Source organism: Pleurodeles waltl, chromosome 6 (genome assembly GCF_031143425.1).
Source record: "Pleurodeles waltl isolate 20211129_DDA chromosome 6, aPleWal1.hap1.20221129, whole genome shotgun sequence".
Lineage (NCBI taxonomy): Eukaryota > Metazoa > Chordata > Amphibia > Caudata > Salamandridae > Pleurodeles > Pleurodeles waltl.
Genome location: NC_090445.1, coordinates 75,051,490 through 75,076,326, shown reverse-complemented (window position 1 = coordinate 75,076,326; position 24,837 = coordinate 75,051,490). Strand labels below are relative to the sequence as shown.

Here is a 24,837-nt window from a genome sequence, read left to right as displayed (position 1 = left end):
GTGTGTTACTGGGGTAGGGGTGAGAGCAGATGGCGCTGTATGTGTGCGCGCTATGTGTGTTACTGGGGTAGGGGTGAGAGCAGATGGCGCTGTGTGCAGATGGCGCTGTGTGTGTTACTGGGGTAGGGGTGAGAGCAGATGGCGCTGTATGTGTGCGCGCTGTGTGTGTTACTGGGGTAGGGGTGAGAGCAGATGGCGCTGTGTGCAGATGGCGCTGTGTGTGTTACTGGGGTAGGGGTGAGAGCAGATGGCGCTGTGTGTGTGCGCGCTGTGTGTGTTACTGGGGTAGGGGTGAGAGCAGATGGCGCTGTGTGTGTGCGCGCTGTGTGTGTTACTGGGGTAGGCGTGAGAGCAGATGGCGCTGTGTGTGTGCGCTGTGTGTGTGTGTTACTGGGGTAGGGGTGATAATAAAAATGTTTTTCAAAATGTCCCCTTTGTAGGTTTGTAGTTATACCTGGATTCAAAATACAGCATTGTTTAGCATTGTTTTGAAAAAGGGGGTGGGGTGGTTGTTCCCCCTCTAAGCCCCGCCCCCTCTAGGCCGCAAACCATACTGCAATTTTGGCCCCCGAGAAAAAGTTTGTGAGTACCCATGATCTAGATGATCCTGTGTGGGAAATTAAAGAACATGCAAGACCTAAGAGAGGTGCTAGTGATTCAGAAATTGTAGGAGATATTTTTGGAGCATTGATTCCATCTGTAGGTGTGATTCTGAATGATCTCCAGATAAAAAAATTGTGAACAATTGTAGACAAGCTGTCCACTAGTACAACAGGTGCCTTGGTCAGCGTTTGTGCCGCCCCCACCCAGCGCAACACCACCTGTTTGCTGCTGCCCTACGAGGGTGAGCCTGCTTGGCTCCTAGTTCGAGAACCTTCTCCACCTGGCTGCGTCTCATTCCTGGTGGCAGCTTCTGTCTGTCTCTGCTGCCTTTCTGCCTCTCTCTACTTTTTTCTGCCTTTCTTTATTCTTCACCTCTTTTTTGGCTTTTTTAGTTTTTTTGGCTTTTTTGTTTTCCTGTGCTTGCTCTCCGCGTTGCTGACCTGTGGCCCCGCCCCCCTCCTTGCGACATGCTTTCCCACTCTCCCGCCACCCAGCTGACCAATACCTCCCTCCCCTTCTTAATAGCGTTGCTGTGCGGTCATGTTGCAAGTCCATCTGCGCCCGTCCGCGCCTGGACCGCTCCCAGCGCCACAGACCCTGGTCACTGCATCATTTATCGGTACGATGCCTGCACCCTACATGCCCTCAACACCGGAGGCTCCGCCACATGCCACATTCCTCTCCAAAGGACATGCTAGGCATTTCGCCTGTCGCAACTGCACCTTCACCTGCCCTCGCACGCCACAGCGCCCTAACCCGAGCCCAGCCAGACACCTCAGATGCATACTTCTCAACACCCGCTCCCTCGTCAAGCATGCAGTAGAAGTACGGAACCTACTCGACTCAATCACCACTGATGTTGCCTTCCTCACGGAGACCTGGATAACTCCCACCTCAGCCCTGGACATCGCCAACGCCATCCCAGATGGAGAATAAATCATTCACACAGACCGTAATCTACAGGAACACACTCCGCCTTATGACCATCACCGAGGCCCAGACCCAGACAACCACCACCGAACACCTGCACTTGCAATTCCAGACTGACCCAAACACCTCTCTACGCTGCACCTTCGTCTACAGACCTCCGGGACCCTGGCCCCAGTTCAGCAAAGCCATTGCCGACCACATCGCCCCCCACGCCCTCACCTCTACCGAATACATCCTCCTCGGGGACCTCAACTTTCATCTAAAAAACCACAACAACCCAAATACCACATCCCTTTTGGACAACCTTGCCACTCTCGGACTCAAGCAACTTGTCAGCCTCCCCACTCACTCAGAAGACACACCCTTGACCCCGTCTTCTCAACTGGAAACAACATCTCACTCTCCCCCGCCTCCAAACACTTCTGGACCAACCACCTCTACGTCCACTTCAGATTCAACAAGACCACCATATGACACCATTCCTCCCACTCCCCTGCAGGAACTGGAGCAAGGTCACCAAAGCCTAGCTCACTGATGCACTCAGCCTCTCCCCTCCACCGGAGACCACCAACGCATATGACTCAACTCACAATCTCAAGTGCTGGTTCACCGACTGCGCAAACACTGTAACTCTCCTAAGAAAACCCACCAGAAACCAGGACCGCAAGAAACCCAGTTGGGTCACTTCCAACCTCCAAGATTCTAAATGCACCTACAGACGACTCGAACGAAAAAGGAGAAACAGCAAAAAACATGGCAGACCGTACAGCATACATAGACACAGACACCGCGCACCATCAATGCATCAGAGCCTCCAAAAAGGCTGCCAACCAGGAACGCATCAACATCAATCCACACAACAGCAAAAAGATTTTTAGCATTGTCAAGGAATTCACGAACCCTGGCACAGACACCACAGACAACCCCCCCTCTCAAGACCTATGCAACAACCTTGCTACCTTTTACCACCACAAAATCCAGGACATATAAGAAGGATTCGGGAGCCCAATCCCACCTCCACCGCAGACCAGCGCCACCGCAGACCCCGCCGCCCAGCAGACTCTGAGTCACTGGACCCCCATCTCTACAGAAGACACCCAAAAGCTCATGAACTCAATAAACTCAGGGGCACCCTCGGACCTGTGCCCACACCACATCTTCAAACGAGCAAGTGCCACTATCGCCCCCAAGTTGTGCTGGACAATCAACTGCTCCATTGAAACCGGCACCTTCCCGAATGACTGGAAGCACGCCGAGATCAACCCGCTACTAACAAAACCCACTGCCAATCAATGAGACATGAAAAACTACAGACTCATCTCTCTTCTCTCTTCTCCCCTTCCCAGCCAAGGTAACCGAAAAGGCCATCAACACGCAGCTCATGGAATTCCTCGAGACAAACCACATCCTAGACCCTCCCAATCCGGCTTCAGGAGCAATCACAGCACCGAAACTGCCCTTCTCGCAGCCATGGATGACTTCTGCACCATACTGGACCATGGAGACATGGCTGTCCTCCTCCCCCTCGACCTCTCCGCCACCTTCAACACTGTATCCCACATCACCCTATGCACCAGGCTTCACAACGTCACATCCACAGTAAGGCCCTGGAATGGATCAGCTCCTTCCTCACCGAAAGGACCCAAAGAGTCAGACTCCTGCAGTTCATCTCAGAACCTACAGAAACCCGCTGCGGAGTGCCCCAAAGCTCCTCCCTGAGCCCAACCCTCTTCAATATCTACATGGCTCCATTTGCCAAAATCGTCAGACAGCACAACCTCAACATAGTCTCCTACGCCTTCAATACACAACTAATTCTCTCCCTCACTGACAAGCCATCAACAGGCAAGGACAGCTTCCACAACGGAATGAGAGCAGTTGCCGACTAGATGAAAAACAGCTGCCTCAAGCACAACTCGGACAACACTGAGATCCTCATCTTAAGTCCCACTTCCTCTGCCGGGGACGCCTCCTGGTGGCCTGCTGCCCTCAGAAGCACCCCCCTACCCACCGACCACACACACAACCTGGGTATCATCCTGAACTCCACCCTGCCCATGACCCGCCAAGTCAATGCCGTCTTATCGTTATGCACATTCTTTGCCTCCTCAGAAAGATTTTCAAATGAATCCCTACTGAGGCAAGAAGGACAGTCACCCACGCACTCATCAACAGCAAATTTGACGCCGGCAACGCTCTCTATGCTGGAATCATGAAGAAGCTTCAAGCAAGACTCCAGAGAATTCAAAACGCAGCAGCCAGACTCATCCTAGACATCCCCCCCAACCCTACCACATCTCCACCCCCCTCAGAGACCTGCACAACAAACACATCACCTTCAAGCTCCTCACACATGCCTACAGGGCTCTGCACAACATCGGGCCAACCTAACTCAACCACTGCCTATCTTTCTACACCCCCACCAGACAGCTCCGATCTTCTCAACTTGCCCTCGCCACCACCCCTAAAATCAGGAACAGCATTATGCAAGGCAGATCCTTCTCCTACCTCGCAGCACAGACCTGGGACATGCTACCTATCCACCTCAGGCAGGCCCTTCCCTGAATCAGTTCAAGAAGGACCTCCACACCTGGCTCTTCGACTGACCGGCTCCCCTTTGACAGCGCCTTGAGACCCAATGGGTGATAAGCAGCACTATACAAATTGCTGATTAATTGGTTTGATTGATTTTTAGTGGTTGGTTGCTATAAGATCAATAGTTTTGCAAAACAGACTTGCGTTAGACATCCTTCTCATGAAGGAGGATCAAGTCTGCAAGATGTTAAAAGTTCACCAATGTTGCACTTTCATCCCTAATAACAGCAAGAAATTGAGGAAATACATTAAGAATAGCACTGGCTTGAAGGAAGTGCTACAGACTTTAGAAGTAACAGGTGCATAGGAAGCTATAGGTAGTGGATTTTCAGCTGTTGGAAAATGGTTTAGAAGTCTAGGGAGTGGAATAATTGGTATCATCTTGACCGTTGCTGATAATTGCCTGGTGTGGATTAATCATGTTTGGATGTTACAAGAGACTAGAGGAGAAAAGCAGAAAGAGAAATTGAGAATAGCAGAAGCATCTGTTACAATGAAATATAGCAGATAGGGGAGTCCAGACGATCGTTTCTGGATTGACCTGTGAGATTTTGATTTGTGTGAAGAGATTTAGGGGGTCATTCTGACTCCCGCCGGGCGCGGTCACCGCGCGCCCGGCGGGAGCCGCCAAAATACCGTACCGCGGTCGGAAGACCGCGGCGGGTATTTTGAGTTTTCCCCTGGGCTGGCGGGCGGCCTTCAAAAGGCCGCCCGCCAGCCCAGGGGAAAACGACCTTCCCACCATGAAGCCGGCTCGTAATCGAGCCGGCGGAGTGGGAAGGTGCGACGGGTGCTGTTGCACCCGTCGCGTATTTCACTGTCTGCCAAGCAGACAGTGAAATACTTGTAGGGGCCCTCTTACGGGGGCCCCTGCAGTGCCCATGCCAGTGGCATGGGCACTGCAGGGGCCCCCTGGGGCCCCGCGACCCCCCCTACCGCCATCCGGTTCCCGGCGGGCGGACCGCCGGGAACTGGATGGCGGTAGGGGGGGTCGGAATCCCCTCGGCGGCGCAGCTAGCTGCGCCGCCTTGGAGGATTCCAAAGGGCGGCGGTACACTGGCGGGAGACCGCCAGTGTTGCCGGTCCGACCGCGGCTTTACCGCCGCGGTCGGAATGCCCTTGGGAGCACCGCCGGCCTGTCGGCGGTGCTCCCGCGGTCCTCCAACCCGGCGGTCATTGACCGCCAGGGTTGGAATGACCCCCTTAAGGTGGAATGATGGCTTGATTCCCCATCAGAGGGGGGACTGGAGCAGCGTAGAACTTGCTGTCAACCCCGACATCAGTATCATGACCTATGTGTATCCATGACATTTCATATAATGTGTGTTTTAACCTCTAATTAATGTAAAGTTATGCACTCGAATCTCATATTAGAGTGCATTCACTGTAGTGTTAGGAAACATATACTGAGAGGCTTGACTTAAATAAAGTGGAATCATTGAAATAATGTTTTAACCATCCTCATGTTATTTGAATGTATTTGCATGAAAAATATAACAATGTATTTAATGTGTACATTAATGGCTGAAGTCTAATGATGAAAGTGTACTTCTGTAACACACCTTTCCTCATGTATTAGTAAAGTCTGCATTTGTATTAACTGTGTCATGAATTCATGTAATCGCAATTGAGAAAATTTAAAATGTGCACAGTATAGCACAAAATTAAAATGCATTAGCTTAATGTTAACTAGGCGTGAATTTGCTAAATGTGAGAAAATGATTGTCTGTTAGTTTAGAAATAGATGTGCTATTGTTTTACAAATATGGAGTCTGAGAAAAAGTCCTTGAAGGTGGAACATGAAGAGCTCAAGAGTGGAGAGACTGTTCCATATTCATACATGTTGCAAACGATGTCCAGAGGACCAAGAACAGCATTCTTCACAGGACTGCTCTGGGAATGAGTGTTATTTCAAGTTGCACTTCAGCACAGGACAGCCTATTTACTAGGAGCTTTCACTAACTGATGGGATGCAAATTCCCTTGGACTTTGAGAGGTGCAGACCTATGACTTTTTATTTGCCCCATGCCCTTGCTGAGTGTTGCTTAGGCTTACACTTAACTCTCTAAGAAAACTCTTGATTAAACTTCTGATCTTTTACTCCCTATCCTTTTTCCCTATATTCTTCAGTTAGATCTCATTTTTGCATTACTTAAGCTAATAGGAGATTTCCTAATTTCTCCTAGTTCGATTTAGCTAGATGAGTTTAACTTTAACTAATGTGTAATAAAAATAGAGCGCCATCTCTTTTCAGAACATCAGATACTTTTACTGATATTTTGTATTGCTGTTACCAAGTGTCTGGTATGCCTTGTTAACTTGTTTAAATTTCTTCAGACAATTTGGCTACCCTATGGCTATTTTGTATCTTTCCAGTATATTTTGTACACATTAACTGAGTGTTAGTTTGTAATAAAGCCCTTTAACTTTCTTTCTGTCTTGGGTCCTAACTGTGTGGCAAAATTGGTTACACTGTAAACTACTGTTGATTGTCATCTGATTTCCTAATGAACCCCAGTCTTTCAAATGTACATCGGCATAGAATTAGAGCATTCAAAATGCTCCAGCAACTGGGAAGAGGGGAGATCCTTGCCCAGCAGATATCTGCCTCACCATTGAGGAAGACAAGCTGCAGAGCCTGTTGTGAGCTGAGGCCCAGTAGAAGCAGATGAAATGTGGGAGAGTGTCAAGAAGACCATTGAAGTGCCCATGGTCCCCCAATGCCCCGGACTAACTGCTGAGTAAGTCTGATTAAAGTTATGTCTGTTTGTCACTGCCAAACGCAAAGTAAAGATGGACTTATTCTGAGGCATCTGTGAAGAAAAAAGCAGGCATCGTTTGCTGACTCTACCTCCATTAAATTTCCACAATAACACCTTGAGACAAGGTATGAGATCCTTCTACCGTCGCTTCTGGAGCAGACATCTGGGGGGGGAGGGGCGTTCATGGAGACACTGCTGCACCAGCCCGCTGCCCATAAAGAGAAGGCAACATTGCCTGAACAGGTGCCTATTTACACAACAGCTTGCTGCGTGCCCTATTCACCGACAAATTAGTGCTTGGTAATTTTTTGAGTGCACACCACATCTGGTAATTCCATATGCCTGAGAGACTCTGTGAACTTTTGGCTAACAAAGTGGGCAACTAAACCATGATTACTTCTATGTTTTCATTCTTCAAATAACCCAATAGACCCTTATTGCAACCGTATCATTGTCTAAAACGACATACAAAGGGCTGTACATTACATTGTTGTACCTAATGTGTGGCTGTAGATTTCTGAGTCTCTGCTCTCCACACCCTGAGATGCCATGGACAGCTCCACCCTGATAATCAAGTGCAGAAGGGGTTGTTCTTGTCCCAGTTTGCAGAGCCACAGAAGGCTGAAACCCAGGACACCGGTGGCAAATAACCTCACCCACCACTGTTAGGGTCCAGTAGCTCCAGTCTGGCTGGGGCTTACCTGAACAGGGAATGACAGTCTACTTACTCTTCAATCATAAGTCCAGGATTATTGCTTATTTCCTGCAGTTATTAATTTCCCCACCACCACCATGAGGTTCTAACTTCTTAACATCAGACACATCCAGCCTCAGCTTTAGGGATGGACACTATTGTTGTAAGAGGCTTCTAATCAGCTTCCTTAAGGGGCCCTTTCTAGATTAAGACATCAGTTCTGCCTCTAGAATACTGTGATACCTGGCCCTCAGTCCATCACTCATGCATCACATCCCACAGACATCAAGAAAGAGGTCTCTCTGCAGACTCCAACCCAATACATTTTACTCATCATTACAAGGTCCAAAGCTACTCGCAACATAACCCAATGTTGTGTACCTACCCTGATGGAACCGCACACTCATCTCCAAAAATATAATCTCCACTTACAAGTTGTACCCAGATATCCAGACCTCGTTGTATTCTGTTTTTTATCAGATGCTTTGATCTGAAGTTTGGAACACTCCACACTCATATATTAGCTACCCAGTGATTTACCGAAGATAAGTTAGCACTGACAGGTCACTTGGCTGAACTCTGAAGTTCTATCGCCTAATCATCTCAACTCTCTAGCCACCTGTAGACCTGGTCGCAGTCGATATAGACTGTAAATATGTCTATTTATATAAAGATTAGTTTCTCACCTAAACTATTTTACAAATTTGTACGGAACTTAATTATAGAAACAATTGCTAATTCTCAGCATCGACTGTTTACATACAGAAAGTACATAAAGAACGATTTTTGTATTGCATATCCACTAATTAGGGTTCGAAAGTCTTTATCAGTAAAGCTGCAAGTTAGTGGGAAGGTTCTTGGACATTTACTGTCTGTAAATGACAGTGCGCTACTACATCATGCTTTAGTAATATATTTATTAAAAGTGAGTGTTTCAACATAAACTGAGATACATTCCTACCCTGATGGGAAAGCTATTAGTAAACTAAGAGGCAAGTCATGCATGGATCATGTGTACCCCATATGTAGGCTCGATTTATTATACATGGAGCAAACGTTTAGTGTATTTAATCAAACAAAAGAGGATTTTTTTTACAGCAGAAATGCTGAAATCACATATTTCAAGGTGCATCCATATGTGAGAATGAAGAAAAAGGGGACTGTAAAATACAATATTTGCCTAGGATCACACAATTTGAGACCCATTTCCGGGTCAAGTACATTACAGTTAGGTTGAGTAGATTATTCAAGCTACTCGACCTGCAGGTCTAGTAACATTTATATGATTTTTCAAGGCCTAAGCAGGGCCCATTGTAAAAGATATTAAGTGTTAACAATGTATTAAATCTTAATAAAAAGTAAAAACACTTCAAACTGATGGGGAAATCAAAGTAACAGTAAAAAAACACATTTACAGTGGGAACAAACAAGTTAACCAATGTTTAAAGCAGCCTTTAATTTCCTTTTGAAACTAAAAGCATCAGGTGAACTATTTGGGAACAAACTATTGTGATGGCCACTCTTGATGACATCAATTTGGTCATCTTTAACTTACTTAGCCTGGTCTGCCTTCAAGCAGTATCAGAATTCACACAAAAAAGAAGCACAATGACAAACCCGACTTTGCATAGGAGTCAAAGACAGATTAAATAAAATGGTTAGAGTGGGTCATTATACGTAGAAACTTCACAAATGAGGTGCTTCACATAAATTACAAGAATACATCATCTACGTGACCACAGAAACAACAAATGTTCATGGAGAAAGAAGTTGGCAGCTGCGTATCACTGAACGGCACCTTGAGCCGCAAGAGCACATAAAAAACTTTTTTTTTTTTTTTTGTTTTAAAAGAGAAGACGCTGCTTTGTGGCACACAACAGCAGAAACTGTTAACTGACCAAATGCAGACAATAACCAACACTAAAATCTAGACAGTATTTCCCAGCTTTAAAACTCAGTTTTGGAGTAAAGTAGTTTCTAATACCAACTATACTACCCACCTTTATAGACAATGTATATTCTTCCCAAAATTAGGCTGAATCTTTTAAAATTTGTTCTAGGGCAAAGATTTTTAATCGCTGACATTTATGCAGTTGAGGGTGGGGGGACGTTCAAGTGTACAGCCTGCAAACCTCCCTAATGAAGTTAACAATAGCAAAGCAGCCTGAGAAGATTTATGGCCCCAATAAAGGAGATAAGCAATGCCCTGTGTGTGGATGGCTCTGAGGGCTGGCAGGGAGGGGGCCTGGAGAGAGACTCCAGATGAGGCTCTGCAAGTTTCACATCATTGCTTCTAGGATTAGCTACATTCTAACAGAAAGGGCATATTGTGGCTTTGATGAGCAGTGAGCTAAATGTTTAGGCACAGGGTGTTTTTTTGTAAAATAAATTTATTTTAGGAGCCAAAGGTAACCGAGGTCAGCACTAGAATAAAGCCTAAACAAATGTCAGCGGCATGGGAGGAATGGAATGCTGCAATAAAATGCAGGCAGCTACTAGCCTAAAACACCCACAGTGAAAATGCAGCAAAAAAGAAATGACAAAAGTAGTCAGTCACAGCAACAGATAAAGAAACCAAAGTGGAATACTACAATAGTTGGACACTGCTCTGAAACATAAAAAGGAGGGAGAAAAAGGCAGAACTGACCCCTAGCGAGCAAGAATGTTTAAAGGTCACATCAACCAACAAATGAAGTATACACACGGTTGAACACTTACACTCGACTTAAAAAGGCCTCATACAACTTGTTGTTCCCCACCTGTACAATACAGTCGTGTAAGGGATGATAGTGGCACTAGTCCTCTTAGGTTGGTGAATACAGCACATGTCCAACGGAGAGGAGAACTTACTTACTTCTGAGGTTTGAGTCTCAGAAACTAGGGAATAGGATGATCAGGTCTGCCTAAGTAGCCTGAGTACTGCCTCAGGGGTGTTGGCTACTGTCTGGGGAAGTTTGTGGGGAGGTTAATGTTCTTAATAACAAATAAATCAGACAGATTCTCACATAAATCTAGCAATTGCAAGCGTACTCTCTGCCTTTAATACCTTGGCTTAGGAACTGCCTGTCAATCATAAAAGCACACAACAGCCACATCATACAGGTAGTTGTGAACAGATTTTGTGGATTCCTCCATACAGGAGGTGTGTAACCAGGAGTAATATTGCACCAACTCACCCAGCACGTACGCATTGTCCATTAAGGTTTCCCCATTGTTTGCTATGTTTAAAATACTAGTTCCTCCACTCCCTCCCAAGCAACGAGGCCATTGTACTGCCAGGCCTCTCACCTTCGCCGTACTGTCTGGTCAGTGCATATTCACCTCAGAAATGTTACCTCTCTTTCAGCTGGGTCGCTGTAGCATTGTAAAAGCTGATGTTGTTTTCTACAAGTACAACTGTTGGAGCATTTGTGTAACCGTGTTCTCTAATGTTACAATCTCTGTTTTTAGGTGTGTGAGTTTACCTTGAATATTTTTTCGCTATGCCACCAGCTTTGAATATTGCTACTCCCCGCATGTAATCCTTGAAGGCCTCCCATAGTGTGGTGCAACAAGTAATAGTAACCATGTTTACCTAAAAGTATTCCACTACAGCCACCCAAAACAATTCCTTAAACACTGAGGCCCTCATTACGAGGTTGGCAGTCTTCAGACCACCAGCTTTGCGGTAGGACCACCACCAAAGTGGGGGTCTGACTGCGACATTCTGACCGTGGCGAACACCCCACGGTCCAACCACCAGCACTGCCACGTCGCCGCCAGCCGATGCATCGCTTTCCTGGGGATTACGAGTCCCCTCATCACCGGCTGTAACTGGTAATTGCTGGCAGTGACAGGGTTCCCAGGAGCCCCATGCACTGCCCTTGCACTTGGCATGGGCAGTGCAGGGGCCCCCATAGGCAGCCCTGTAACACTTTTCACGGTCTGCATAGGTGCTGCTGCATCCGATGCACCACCACATTGACACCAGCTCAATTATGAGCAGGCATCAATGTTGTGCTTTACGTCCTGCTGGGCCGACAGGCGGAAACTCTGTTTCCGCCCGCCGACCCAGTGGGAAATTCCTAATAGTCCCATCGGTCGGATCACCGCACTGGTGGTTTTCTGACTGTATGGCTTCGGCGGGCGGCGTTGTCTATCCACCGAAGTCCGAATGAGGGGCTTAGTCTAACAAAGATCTCGCTGGGAACCTCCAGCCCGGTCAGAGTAGTCTAAAGCTGGGAAATGTAAATGTACGTTTCACTAGGAAGTGGCTAGATAGTGTGCATGCAAGGTGTACTGCCTCAGCCATCCAGGATGTCATCTCCTGAGAGGTCAGTCAATAGTTTATTTGAGATGACAAGTCATGTTGTGCAAACTAAAATGTAAATTCTTGCGCCCATATCCCCAAATATCCTGCAATGCACAGAACGACATAACATCTCCCAGTGCCTTCAGAGATTGCATGTTATCTGAACGTTGTGTTCCTAAACAGTCTAGTGTGGGATCAATCACTAGGTTAAAGTACCCTCCCCACACCTTTGGAGTGCTCCATAAAGTACAAATATCTAGAAAATAAATTGTAGGGTGTCAACATTTTGGGCAGAGTGAGCGTGTCTGCAAGATAAGCGGGCTGTTGGTTGTGATGGCTTTGTAAACAAGAATTGTCAAAGCCAATAGGTCTCACCTTTGACAGGGAAACACTGACGTTTTGGCTCTGCCAATGTAGTACTGCTATTAAATGTAATGCAACGGAATCTACAACTTTGGGAGTAAATCTTACCAGGCTTTGCTATTTGCAACATGAAATATAAGCAGTTACTGCCTAACTCACATTCTGCAAACATTCAGTCATTTTGTTAGTTTGGTGCCCATTTTTCCAATCGAAACACACGAACATCATAAGCCTTTTTAGGAGCAACATTGCCATAGCGGCCCAAACAATTCATAGCTTACGAATCATGAATGATGCCCTTTAGAAAAAAGAAAAAAAAACGAGAAAGACATAAAAATTGGCAAAATGCAGTAAATGAACATGTCCATATTAGTGAAAGGATGGAGGCGGTTAATAACTACATTGTGACTACTTGAGAGAGCTATGTTTAGTGTTTCCCGTACAGGTGCCAAACGAAAACATGCATTAATAATAACAGTAAAAACAAACGAAGACTTATCTTTTACTTATTACAAGAAATCTGCTGCACTTCGCAGCTGTACAAACTCAGCTGGGACAAGCCATTATAAAGTACAGGCAATGTACACATAACACAGGTCCTGACACCAGTGCAACCTTGTTTAGATGGCAACATTGAATTCCATAAAGTGAAAACACTAAGCGCACAAGGCTGCAACAATTACAGGTGCCCCCTACCTTACTTTCATTGCAACAAAAACTTTAAGAAGGCAAGAAAGATAAAAACTGAACTTGCTGTAAATTAAAAGGTTAATATTATCAATGTATGTCTTTCTGATATCACCATTTCTTAACTGTCTTAGACCAACAAAGCAACCTTTTGCTCATTTCTTTTGTCCCAAAAAGCAAAGACAAGTAATATTTGTGATCTAACCTGCTCCAGAAAACTGGCATGTATAGCGTGACTGGATGTGGAAGTCTGCTTATGAGAATCGGCGACTTTTGGGTGAGTTTCCCCAGTGAAACTGAATAAGAAACGGACGTAAAAAAAGAATGAAGAGGAAAATAGATGCCTCGCTCCTTTCTCTCCTATCACTTTCCTTCACGTAGGCACAGATGCGAAATATGAGGAGCAGTTGGGAGATAGAGGAGACAGGGGAAAAAAGTAAGTTTCCCAGCATTGGCTCAACATCCGCTGATGCTTAGCACATCAGCAGTGCAGAGCAAATAAAAATAAAAATCACCTTTTACAATATAATTGTTGCTCACATCAAGCATTTCAGTGACCAAGTGAGAAACATGCTTTTAATGGAAACAAATAAAAGATTGAAGAAAACAAGAACCCTCAGTGCACTAGGAGACAAACTAAACTGGAGATGGAGAGCGAAAACAAAGAGGAGCCCGGTTCAACAGGCATGGAAGAGGAGGAACCGATGACGGGGAAAGAGCAAACAATAAAGAAAAGTGGAGGGGGAACGGGAGGGAGGTAGAGGAAATAGTGCCTGCATCAAAGCAGATGGACACTAATCAAGTGGAGTTAATCTGTGCTTGGTTTGTACTCCTCCTAGAAGCGGAAGTTACAGATCGGATGCGCTGTCCAATTAGGAGGGAGCAAAGGAGAGCAGCACTGGAGTTAAATGGTAAGCAGCGGGCATGATTAATGTCCTTTACTGAAAACAATAACCTCGTTAGTGCATGCTCATGCAGGCTCATCCTAATGAGGACGATGGTTTTGGAGATGGTGAGGACCAACAAGGAGAGCAAATTGAGTTCCTTCAGGATGGAAGTGATGTGATCATATTTCTTCAGGCCCTGGACCAGATATGGTGTTGCGCACAGAATGCTCCTAAAGAGTACCAGTGTGGAGTCTGGGAGGCCATGGACTAGGTTGTTACAACAATCCAGAAGCAAGAGTAGAAAGGCTTGAACAGAAGTTCTGAATTTGTATTCTGGAAGAAATGGTTTGGCTTTCTTTAGAAGGGAGAGCTGGTACATCCCATGTTTGTTTTATTGGCAATATATGCCTTGAGGGAAAGGCTGGTGTCCAACATGAATCCAGGTGATTTGACATTCAATGGGAGTTGGGGTTTGAAGCCAGCAATGTTCATGATTGAGCCAGGTTCGTACTGCATCTTGTTTTTTGCAAATAACAGGAATTCTGTCTTGGTTGGGTTGAGCTTCAAGTAGGTTCTGGATATTCTGGTCTGGATGATGTTTGAAGCATCGACTGTCTGAAGCAGAGGGGAGTTTCACATACAGTTGTGCCTCAACAGCCTATTGGTGAATCTTGATGCTGTTATCTGTTAGTGATGCACCGAGTGGCTCTATCCATAGGTGGAAGATGACAAAATACAGTGTGGAATCCTAGGGGACTCCACATGTGATAGGACTCTTTTGTGACCTGGAGGTGCCCATGTGAACAAACTGCTGTCATTTGGAAAGGCAGGAGGAGAACCAGTGAAGATCATTACCGATGAATCCCATTCATGCTTTGAGTGTGCCTATGAGGACGGGATGGTCAACTAACAGTTGAGAGGACCAGCAATGTCAGGAGGAAGGGGTCATTTGTATCTGTGGTCGCTTGATCTCCCTTTCTTGCATGGCGTGGTGAGGACCAGGATGTGAGCCAGGGCCTGGTGAGGACCAGCATATGAGCCAGGGGCTGATGAATACCAGCATGTGCGCTGAGCCCTGGTGAGGACCAGCGTGTGAGCAGGGGCCTGGTGCGGGGCCAGGGTGTGAGCTTGGGCCTGGTGAGGATCAGAGTGTGAACTGGGTCCTGGTGCGGACCAGGGTGTGAGCCGGGTCCTGGTGAGGACCTGAGTGTGAGCTGGGTCCTGGTGAGGACCAGAGTGTGACCCCGGGCTGATATGAACTAAAATATGAGGCAGGTCCTAGTTAGGACCAGGATGCTGAGCTCACTCTCGCCACTTTCAATAGGCCAGACTAAACAGCTGGTTCATCCTCTCTTGCAGGACCAGCCAAGGGCTAGTCCAGAGATCCAAGGACAACAGAGACTGTGGTGCTGGACTTGCCCCCCCCTGTTTTTCACTGAAGTTCTCAAATGTGTGAAATCTCCTTGAGAGTGATTTAAGTTATCCCACATCTCACTGGATTCACAATCTGCAGAAAGATGCTGAGAATGAAACTTCTTGCACATTTGTCATATTGACTGTTCTGCCCTTCTCTGCCACAATGCCCGGTAGATACAAACACTTTAGTATAGTAATCCCGTCAATACTCATGCCTGTAATTTTAATTAACAAGTGTGTGCATTCTCGGAGTTGCAGTCTTTGTTAGTTTCCTGGAAACAGTGGTTTGTAAAAAGAAACTTCGGGACTGGATAATTTTATGCTTTTGTCATGAGCTTTCTGGGGCCTATGGTAACCTCCTACCCCCATCAGGCACGGAGATGCACCAGGTCAAGAGATGGTCCCCCCCCCCACTTCTGGGAAAGGACACATAGATAAAAGCACAAGGATGTGGCACACCCCACATGTTCAGCTGAGAACGTGCCACCCCACCAGGTCAGTATAGGGCTCCCCAAAAAGGTACTCCCATTTCCCTCTCCCGGCCAGGGCACACCACCCACCTTATAGCCTACGAAAGGACACATAGCAGTCTCATGCACCCCTTGATCAGAGGCGTAGCTACCATATGTGCAGCTGGTGCAGTTTCACTGGGGCTCAGAGCTCTGAAGGAGCCCACTGAACACCAATATATACTATACTTCACTATCCCACCAGCAGCTAGGGTTGCCACCTCACCAGTTTTCTACCTGCACCACTGTCCACACCTTCTCTGCACCCCTCAGGAGAAGAGGTGGGGCACATCTCACACTGCACCTCCGCTGAACACCCCTGCACAGGACACGCCTGTGCACACCCACAGAGGTCTCACTTTCATTGAACCCTGCCAAGTCAGGCCTCAACTTCTCTGCACTCCTCTGGACAGGCAGCATTCCTTTATACCCCGTGGACAGGACAGGCCTCACCTCCTCTGCATTACGTTGACAGAACTCACCTATCTGTACCTCTCTGGACAGGACAGGCCTCACCTTCTCTGCGTCCCCTGAACAGACCTTACCTCCTCTGCATCCCCCCCATTGACAGGGCAGGCTTTAGCTCCTCACCACCCCCCTGGACAGGCCTCTTCTTCTCTCCAGCACCCCCCAGACAGGCCTCATCACCTCTGCACCCTCAGAACAAACCTCTTCTCCTCTGCACCCCCCTGGACAGGCCTCACTTCCTCTGCACCCCTCGGTCCACTTCTGAACTCCACCCATGGGAATGGCAGGCCTTACCTCCTCGCCACACCCCTGGACAGGACTCTTCTCTCCATGCCCCTAGACAGGACTCACCTGTGCCCCCCGTGGACAGGCCTCACCTCCAGTGCACCCCGTGTACAGGCCTCACCTCCTCTGCACTCCCTGGACAGGCCTTACCTCCTCTGCACCCCTCTGCACAGGTTCGGCCTCATCGCTTCAGCACACCCCTGGAAGGCTTCAACTAATCTGCACCCCCCTGGACAGGCCTCACCTCCTCTACACCCCCCTGGACTGGTCTCATCTCCTCTGCAATCCCCTGGACTGGCCTCACCTCCCCTGCACCACTCAGCACAGGACAGGCCTCATCTCCTCAGCACAGGACAGGCCTTGTATCACCTACATCCCCTGCCACCCCTCTTCCCTGGGGCAGGCCTCACCTCCTATGCATCACTGTCGACTGGCCTCACCCCCTCTGCACCCGCCTGAACAGAGGCTCACATCCTAAGCACACCCCAAGCACAGGACAGGTCTCACCTCCTCTGCATCCCCCCGACAGTCATCATCTCACCTGCATAATCCCCAACCCCCTGGGCAGGCCACATCTCCCCTGCACCCACCTAGATGGGCCTCACTTCCTTGGCACCTCCCTGCACAGGCCTTACATCCTCTCCAGCCCCCTAGACAGGCCTTGCCTGTGCACCCACTGGACAGGCCTCACCTCTTCTGCACCCCAGGACAGGCCTCACCTCTTCTGCACCCAACTGGAAAGATCTCACCTCCTCTGCACCCCACTGGACAGACCTCACCTCCTCTGCACCCTCCGCACGGGACATGCCTCACCTCCTCTGCACCCCCTGCACAGGCTTCACCTATTCTGCACCCCTCTCGACTGGCCTCACCTCCTCTGCATCCCCCTGTAGATTCCTCACCTCCTCTGCACCTCCCCATGGACACGGCAGGTCTTATCTCCCCTGCACCCTCCTGGTGAGGCCTCACCTCTTCTGCACCCCCTGGAGTTGCTTCTTCTCCTCTCCACCCCCTAGACAGGCCTACCCTGTTACCCTCCAGACAGGCCTCACCTCCTCTGCACCCTCAGCACAGGACATGCCCCATCTCCTCTGCACCCCCCTGCATAGGCTTCACCTATTCTGCACACCCCTGGACTGGCCTCACCTCCTCTGCACCACCCCCCCTGGACTGGTCTCACCTCCTCTGTACCCCCTGGAGATTCCTCAGCACCCCCGATGGACAGGGCAGGCCTTATCTCCTCGGCACCCCCCTGGAGAGGCCTCTTCTCCACCCCTCCAGACAGGCCTCCCCTGTTAACCCTCTAGACTGGCCTCACCTCCTGGAAAACGCATTGCATCTGCACCCCTGGAAGGGCCTCACTTCTTCTGCACCCCCGAGACAGAACTCATCCCCTCTGCGCTCCACTCAGATGGCCTCACCATCTCTGCACTGCCCTCAACAGCCCTCAGCCTCTGCCTCACCAGGAGAGGCCTAACCTCCTATGCACCCCCTGGACAGACCTTATCTCCTCTGCACCACCCCTGGACCGGGCAGACTTTACCTCCTCCTTTACCTCCTCTACACCCCCATGGGCAGAACTCACATGTGCACCCCCTGGACAGGCCTCACCTCCTCTGCACCTCCCAGGACAGGCCTCACCTCCTCTGCACAGTTCTGGTCTCATCTCCTCAGGACACCCCTGGACAGGCTTCACCACCTCTACGCCCCCCTGGCAAGGACTCACCTCCTCTGCACCCCCCTGGACAGGCATCACCTAACCTGCATCCCCTCCCTGTACCCCTCCCACCCCGTGCAGGCCACATCTCCACTGCACCTCCCTGGACAGACCTCACATCCTCTGCACCCCCTGTGCTGGCCTCATCTCCTCTGCAACCCCCTGGGCTGGCCTCACCTCCTCTGCACCCCTCAGCAAAGGACAGGCCTCATCTCCTCAGGACACAGCACAGCACAGGCCTCACCTCACCTACATCCCCTCTAACCCCTCCTCCCTGGGGCAGGCCTCACCTCCTCTACACCACCCTCGACTGGCCTCACCTCCTCTGCACCCCCCTGGACTGGCTTCTTCTCTTCTCCACCTCCTAGACAGGCCTCACCTCCTCTGCAACCCTTGGACAGGCCTCACCTCGTCTGCACCCCCTGGACAGGCCTCACCTCCTCTGCACCCTTCAACACAGGACAGGCGTCATCTCAGCAAACCACAGCACATGAAAGACCTCACCTCCTCTGCATCTCCATGGACAGGTCTCACCTCACATGCATGCCCTCCAACCCCCTTGGGCAGGGCACATCTCCTCTGCATGCTGCTGGGCAAGCCTCTCCTCCTATGCACTACTCTGGACAGTTCCACCTCCTCTTCACCACTTGGACAGGACTCACCTCCTCTCCACCCTCCTAGACAGGCCACACTTGTACACACAAGGCTTCACCTCCTCTGCACTCCCTGGACAGGCTTCACCTCCTCTGCACTCCCTGGACAGGCCTCACCTCCTCTACAACCCCCTGGACAGGTTTCACACCTCTGCACCCTCCTAGACAGGCCTCACCCTGGCTGCTCCCCTCAGCACAGGACAGGCCTAATCTCCTCTGCACCTCCTAGAGAGACCTCACCTCCTTGCCCCTCTGGACAGGACTCACCTCCTCTGCACCCTATCTGCCCCCCAGACAGAACTACCTTCCTCTGCACGCACCTCTTCTGCATCTTCCTCCCAGCGACTTGAGGCCCGCGGGGTGAGAAGCCACGATTTATAAATACCTGAGTGATTGCATCCCATGGACAGGCCTCTCCTCCTCTGCACTCCCTTAGACACCCCTCACCATATCCGCACCCATGCAACCCCCTCCCCCAGGCAGGCCTTATCTCCTCCTCATCCCCCTGGACAGACCGCAACCTCTATACATCCCCTGGATTGGCCTCAACTTCCATGCACCCCTGGACTGTCTTCACCTCTTGAACACCTCCTTCGACTGGCCTCACCTCCTCTGCACCCCCTGAGGTGGCCCCATCTCCTATGTACCCCTTGGACAGGCCTCACCTCCTCTGCATTTCCTGGACATGCCTCACCTCTTAAAAAAAAGAAGTGGGGGAAACTAACCAAGTTTGTCAGTATGCAAGTGACATCATGACATCACATTGCATGACACCAGGGCCTGTGACATCACACGTGGCATCATAGGAAATGGGAACCCAAACCATGTCTTGACAGGAAGTGGCATCCCAAGAAATGACATCAGATCTCAAGACCTCACATATATGTTTAGCAGCTCTATTATGAATAAATTTAAGGGCATTACATTATTTAACAAATGAGGTTATGCGTCAGCGTTGTGGCAAAAAAGTGGCAACTCTGCCACAAAAGCTAAGCTTCAATTTATACATATATTTTTTCAAAACCTGCCAAAAAGAATTTAGCCACAAGGAGAACCGTGGTATCAAATCTGTTCTGCTTAATTGGTTGCAGTGTCTGCATTTAAAAATATTTTATGGGCTAAGGCACCTGTTGCAGACCTTTGTGTGCCAGCTAAATCTCAGATTATAATAATAAATGATAATAATGGTAAGATAACAAAATGAGCTATGAGGACATGTGGATCCCACACCTTGTAACCTTCACTCTCTTATGCGTCACATCCTGCTCATTGATTTACACACATGATTTACTGTCAATGTATAATGTGTGTATGTGTGATGTAAATGGCTCTGACACCCTGCATTGGGATGAACACTGCTACAGCCTTATCGAAGAAATAACACAAAATAATGGCATTTAATTTGTTATTTGGGTAAATACTGGGACTGAGCAACAAATCTGACTTTCAGTTTGCGCATATGTTGTATGCTGGGACTGAACAAAGCCAAAAGCATGCATGTCTCTTCAGTAGCTGTGAAGTGATAACCCAGTGTGCCTTTGTTATTGCAGCTGGGTGAGAGCCTCCTGGTAGCTCTCAGGCAGATACTTCAACATAGGGAGCCTGACGGGCCCTTAAACTTCGCCGTTTGTTATGGGTCCAGCTGAAATCTGATGAGTCCCCTCCCCGCCTGCACGTTGCTGCTCAGAAGAAATCCGACAACGTGCAGGCGCTGCTGGATGTGTTCCGGTGCGTGAACATTACACCGGGACAAGTAGTTTATTTGTGTGGGGTCCAACCTCTTGGCACCGCGTGTACCCTTGGCTTGTGCCCCGCCCCCTGGACAAGTCTCACCTCTTCTGACCCGCCCTGGACAGGCCTCTCCCGGTGCTGCCCCCACTTCTCACAGGAGCTCTCGGTGAAGGATTCGCTTTAAGGACAAAGTAGCAGAGAGTTCATTACAACCCAAACAGCGCCTCTGACTCGCGCTGAGCATCGGTGCGCTATGCACAGGCCCCGAAGAGAGACACTGCTCCCCTGGAACTGCACAGAGGCGCCGGATGCAGGACCGAGGCTCGCAACTAACAGCGCTTTAATACCACACACCAGGTACTAGGCGCTACACGCTTATTAATCACACCGTATTAGTAAAAAGGAAAAAAGGAAGACATGCTCTAATCCATTTTGCATCTTTCAGCCCGAGTACCTCGTTCTGTTGATGCTGCCCCCTCATTTATCCGTATCTAAAAAAAGTGACCTTTAACCCAGGAAGTGTCTTCACTGGAGGAGGCAGACCCTCGGGGTATTTTTGACTTCTGTAGTGACCGCGTCTTGTGCAGCTGACATTGTACCCCAATAGGGGTATGTTTGATCTCTTCTACATAATTTATGATAATACGAGGCGCCCTGATTCCCCCAGGCCTCAGACAGCTGCCGCCTCTCTCCGTGAACCTTTGTAGTGGGTTAGGGGCCCCTCTTCTTCTTTTAGGGGGCGGTGGAGTGGGTGGGTCTCTGTCTCCGAGGGGAACTGCTAGAGTCGGGGAGGCTTCAAGAGAAGGGAGGGGGGAGAGAGAGAGAGGTGGTGAAGAAGAGGGAGGAGGGGAAATAGGGAGGGGAGCAGGGGAGGGAGACAGGAGTGGTAGAGAGAGAAAAGAGAAGGGGAACGCGAAATAGAGGAAAAGAGAGGGAGGAGACGCAGGTAGAAAGGGAGGGGAGAAGGGAGAGGAGAGGTAGAGAGAGAGAGGAGAAAGGGAGGAGGAGGAAGTGAAGAGAAAGCAATGAGAGAGGGAGGAGAGAAGGGAAGTGGGAGATGGATGGGTGGATGGATGCACGAGGAGGTGAAGGCACCGGGCTGGTTTGAACATTTTTGCCAAGGCTGCTTTTGGTTCCTAAATCCACCCTGGTAGCAAGGGCCACAGAGTTGGCACCACAGAGGCTATCACTCCGCTCAGTTCTTCTTCTTGTGCTAATACACCCTTTCCTTCCTGCCCCCCACCCCCAACAGAAGTAATCTCCTGGTGTCTAGGGAGAAGCAACTCACTGAAACTGCTGTTCTCGCTGGCCCTGCTGTTCTGTGCCGTACACGACATCTGTGAGCACTGAAATGAATGCTAATAATTATTTCATAGATGCTTGTATTTGATTTAACATATAAAATGTATTAACATTGAAGTTAACGTCTGGCACATAATGTGCCTCCTTGATTGGCCACCATCCTATGCGGGGTTATTCACAAGTAATGTACTAATATTGTATTGAGAGTTTTATTAGTTTAAAAAGCAATGCTTTGTTCTGCTTATGGCTGAATAATATGGACCTTACTTGTTTTAACTAAAAGGCCTTGAGTTAACAAGGCCACAGCTAAAGCTGAATGTATGTCAAATGGTGAAAGATGCAACGTTAGCAATGATCTCATGTCCGCTGCATAACAAATTCCTTTGTTTGAGTCGCATATCTGTCTAAAGTTTGCATTAATGAAATGTATTTCTTATGAGGAATAAACTGTATCCTGAAGGTTTCTACAATCTCTGTAACTGTTGTCTCAAAGCCTATTTGAAATGTGGTGAACAAAGGGCCTACTGATTACAGACGGAAGGGTCCTCAAGTTGATTCTTATTGTATTGACTGGATTTACACAAATGGAGAAGAACCAATCATTAAGCTGCCAATGTCTATTCTAATATAACTCTGGTATCTAGTATTTTTGTAATTGGACATTCTTTTCTCGCCTGATGCTTCTGACCAATGACAAGTGTGGGACAACTTTAATATATCCGCACTGTTCATAGAGTTCTGGTTTGGTGATCTTAGAGTCCCAATACTGAACGTCTCCCCTTTCCCCAAGTCCCCTGTTCCCATACTGATACTGATGTCCTCCTGAAGAAGCTAACGCTGTTTTGCTTATCCCTAAGGACAGGTATAATATGCATAGATTGTGCATTGTTGTTTTATCTTTTTTTTCCAGGTACCAACTGCTGCCTTGATAGCGACATAGCTAGATGTTTTATAAAATTGTGTTACTAAATATTTTGCATGAAGCCCAACATGCTGATACTAATCTGAAGTTAGTGAGGTGTTTTCTCTATTCGTTTGACTTTGACTTTGAACTGGCATCATTTAATTGCCGATCAAATGTACGTTATTACTATTGCTCATATATTGTTACTATTAATTTGTACCGTTGCCATTGAATGCATTGCTGTAACTGCTCTGATTAAAATGAGATTCTTTAGGCGTTTCAGTCAGCCTGTGTTGTTCTTATAATTGTAACATTTGGTTTTGAGAATAATTTACGTGATTTTAGCTTTGTTATTATAGAAAAATAAACATTTTAACTGATATTAAAAGGTGTGGTTATTCGTGGCCAAATGAGTCATGGTGCATTCTTTTACTGACTCTCTAATGAATTGTATAATTTAATTTTAAATGTTCTTATGTGATAAGTATGATATGATCATCTTAAACGAGTCAAAAGGTTCATCGGCATAAGAATGCGTCTGCTTATTAGTTACTATAACTAAACAGATAAGCCTGGGTGCATTCACACATCCAGTGCTTAATTTGTAAAAGAATAAGTGCCGGTCCCAAAGTTGAGTAGCTATTAAATGCCAGGGTGCCAAATACCAAGAGGCGTAGTCTTGATTTCACCTCTTTCATCCACCATCAGACAGTCCCTGCTCCTTTATCTCACCCTCGTGGGTGCCTGCTTTCTCCTATTATCACTTTTGTAATTTTTCTCTTTGTTCTGCTCCCCCCCAGGGTTTTTTCACTCCGTTGTTATTGCTCAAAGTCTGATGAGAAAAAATGAGGGCTGGTGCCCAAGAAGAGAGTGCTGATGGCCCCCACTTGCAACCACCATCTCAAATTAAGGACTAATCAACATCTTATCTCTTGCTTGACTAATATTGTGAGACAACTGGTGTTTTTCAGTTCTGTCTTTGTCTTGCCAGCTCTAGTCTCTAGGAATCATAAATGAATGGTCGTCTGACGTTTCTTGTCTTAGTCCTAGCTTTTGCTTGTTGCTAAGAAGCTGTGAGGTCATTATGTTCCTACGGGGAGGTTGTAGGGGGTTATTTTCCACCTGTCTGGTCTGGCTTTTCCTTCCAAACACCAGTTGAGTGCGGTGACATTTCATGAGCCTGGCTGGCTGTGGGAGATGATGTGTCCAAAGAACATGAGCTCTTCTTTTTCTTGTTCACACTGGTCTGGATTTAGAGTTAATCCAATGCCTTTGTGCTCGAGGTCTCACCTATTCTGTCAGGAAGCTCAGAGACTCTGGGTTTAGGTGCCCCAGAATGGGATCTAGCTAGGTGTTAAATCATCTGACCCGCTCTCTACACCCCAAAGCTGACAGCCTGAGTTGGCATTATCTTGCCGACCACGAGTGGCATCTCCATCCGGAGCTGGTGTAGAATATCTTTGCCCTGTTTGGCACCCCTCAGGTTGAACTATTTACCACATTTGATAAACGCCATTGTCTAAAAGTGTGTGCTTTCCAGTTTCCACAGTGGGAAGTCCTGGAGACACATTTGGTTTAGGTAGAGTGTTAGACCCATCAGCCTTAGGGTGGTCTTCCCCTCAACATTTTGCCGATCTAGTTTTTGTCGGCGTTCGGACTCTGTACACTTTACCACTGCTAACCAGTGCAAAGTGTGTGTGCTCACTCCTTAAAACTTAGTAATTTTGGCTTCTCCACAATCAGCATATTAAAAGTACTTGTAACTCCCTAGTAAAGTGGCACTACATGTGCTGGGGGCCTATAAATTAAATGCTACTCATGGGCCTGCAGCACTGATTGTGCCAACCACTTAAGAAGCTCTTTAAAACATGTCTCAGGCCTGCCAGTGCAGCCTGTGTGTGCAGTTTAACCGCTCTGCAGAACACACTGTTTAATAACAGTTTCTGGGACTATCTGTACCAAGTCGTACTGGGGCAAGGAGGAGGAGCCCCCATCACCAGCAAATCTGTTTTCTTGCGAGTGGTGCTATATAGCACCTGA

General features: G+C 48.1%; 1 pseudogene; it reads right to left on the bottom strand.

The window, feature by feature from the left end:
* The window catches only part of LOC138301486 (zinc finger protein 271-like), a 230,495-nt pseudogene extending 209,604 nt beyond the window's left edge, over window positions 1–20,891 (bottom strand).
* Window positions 20,892–24,837: the final 3,946 nt, after the last annotated feature.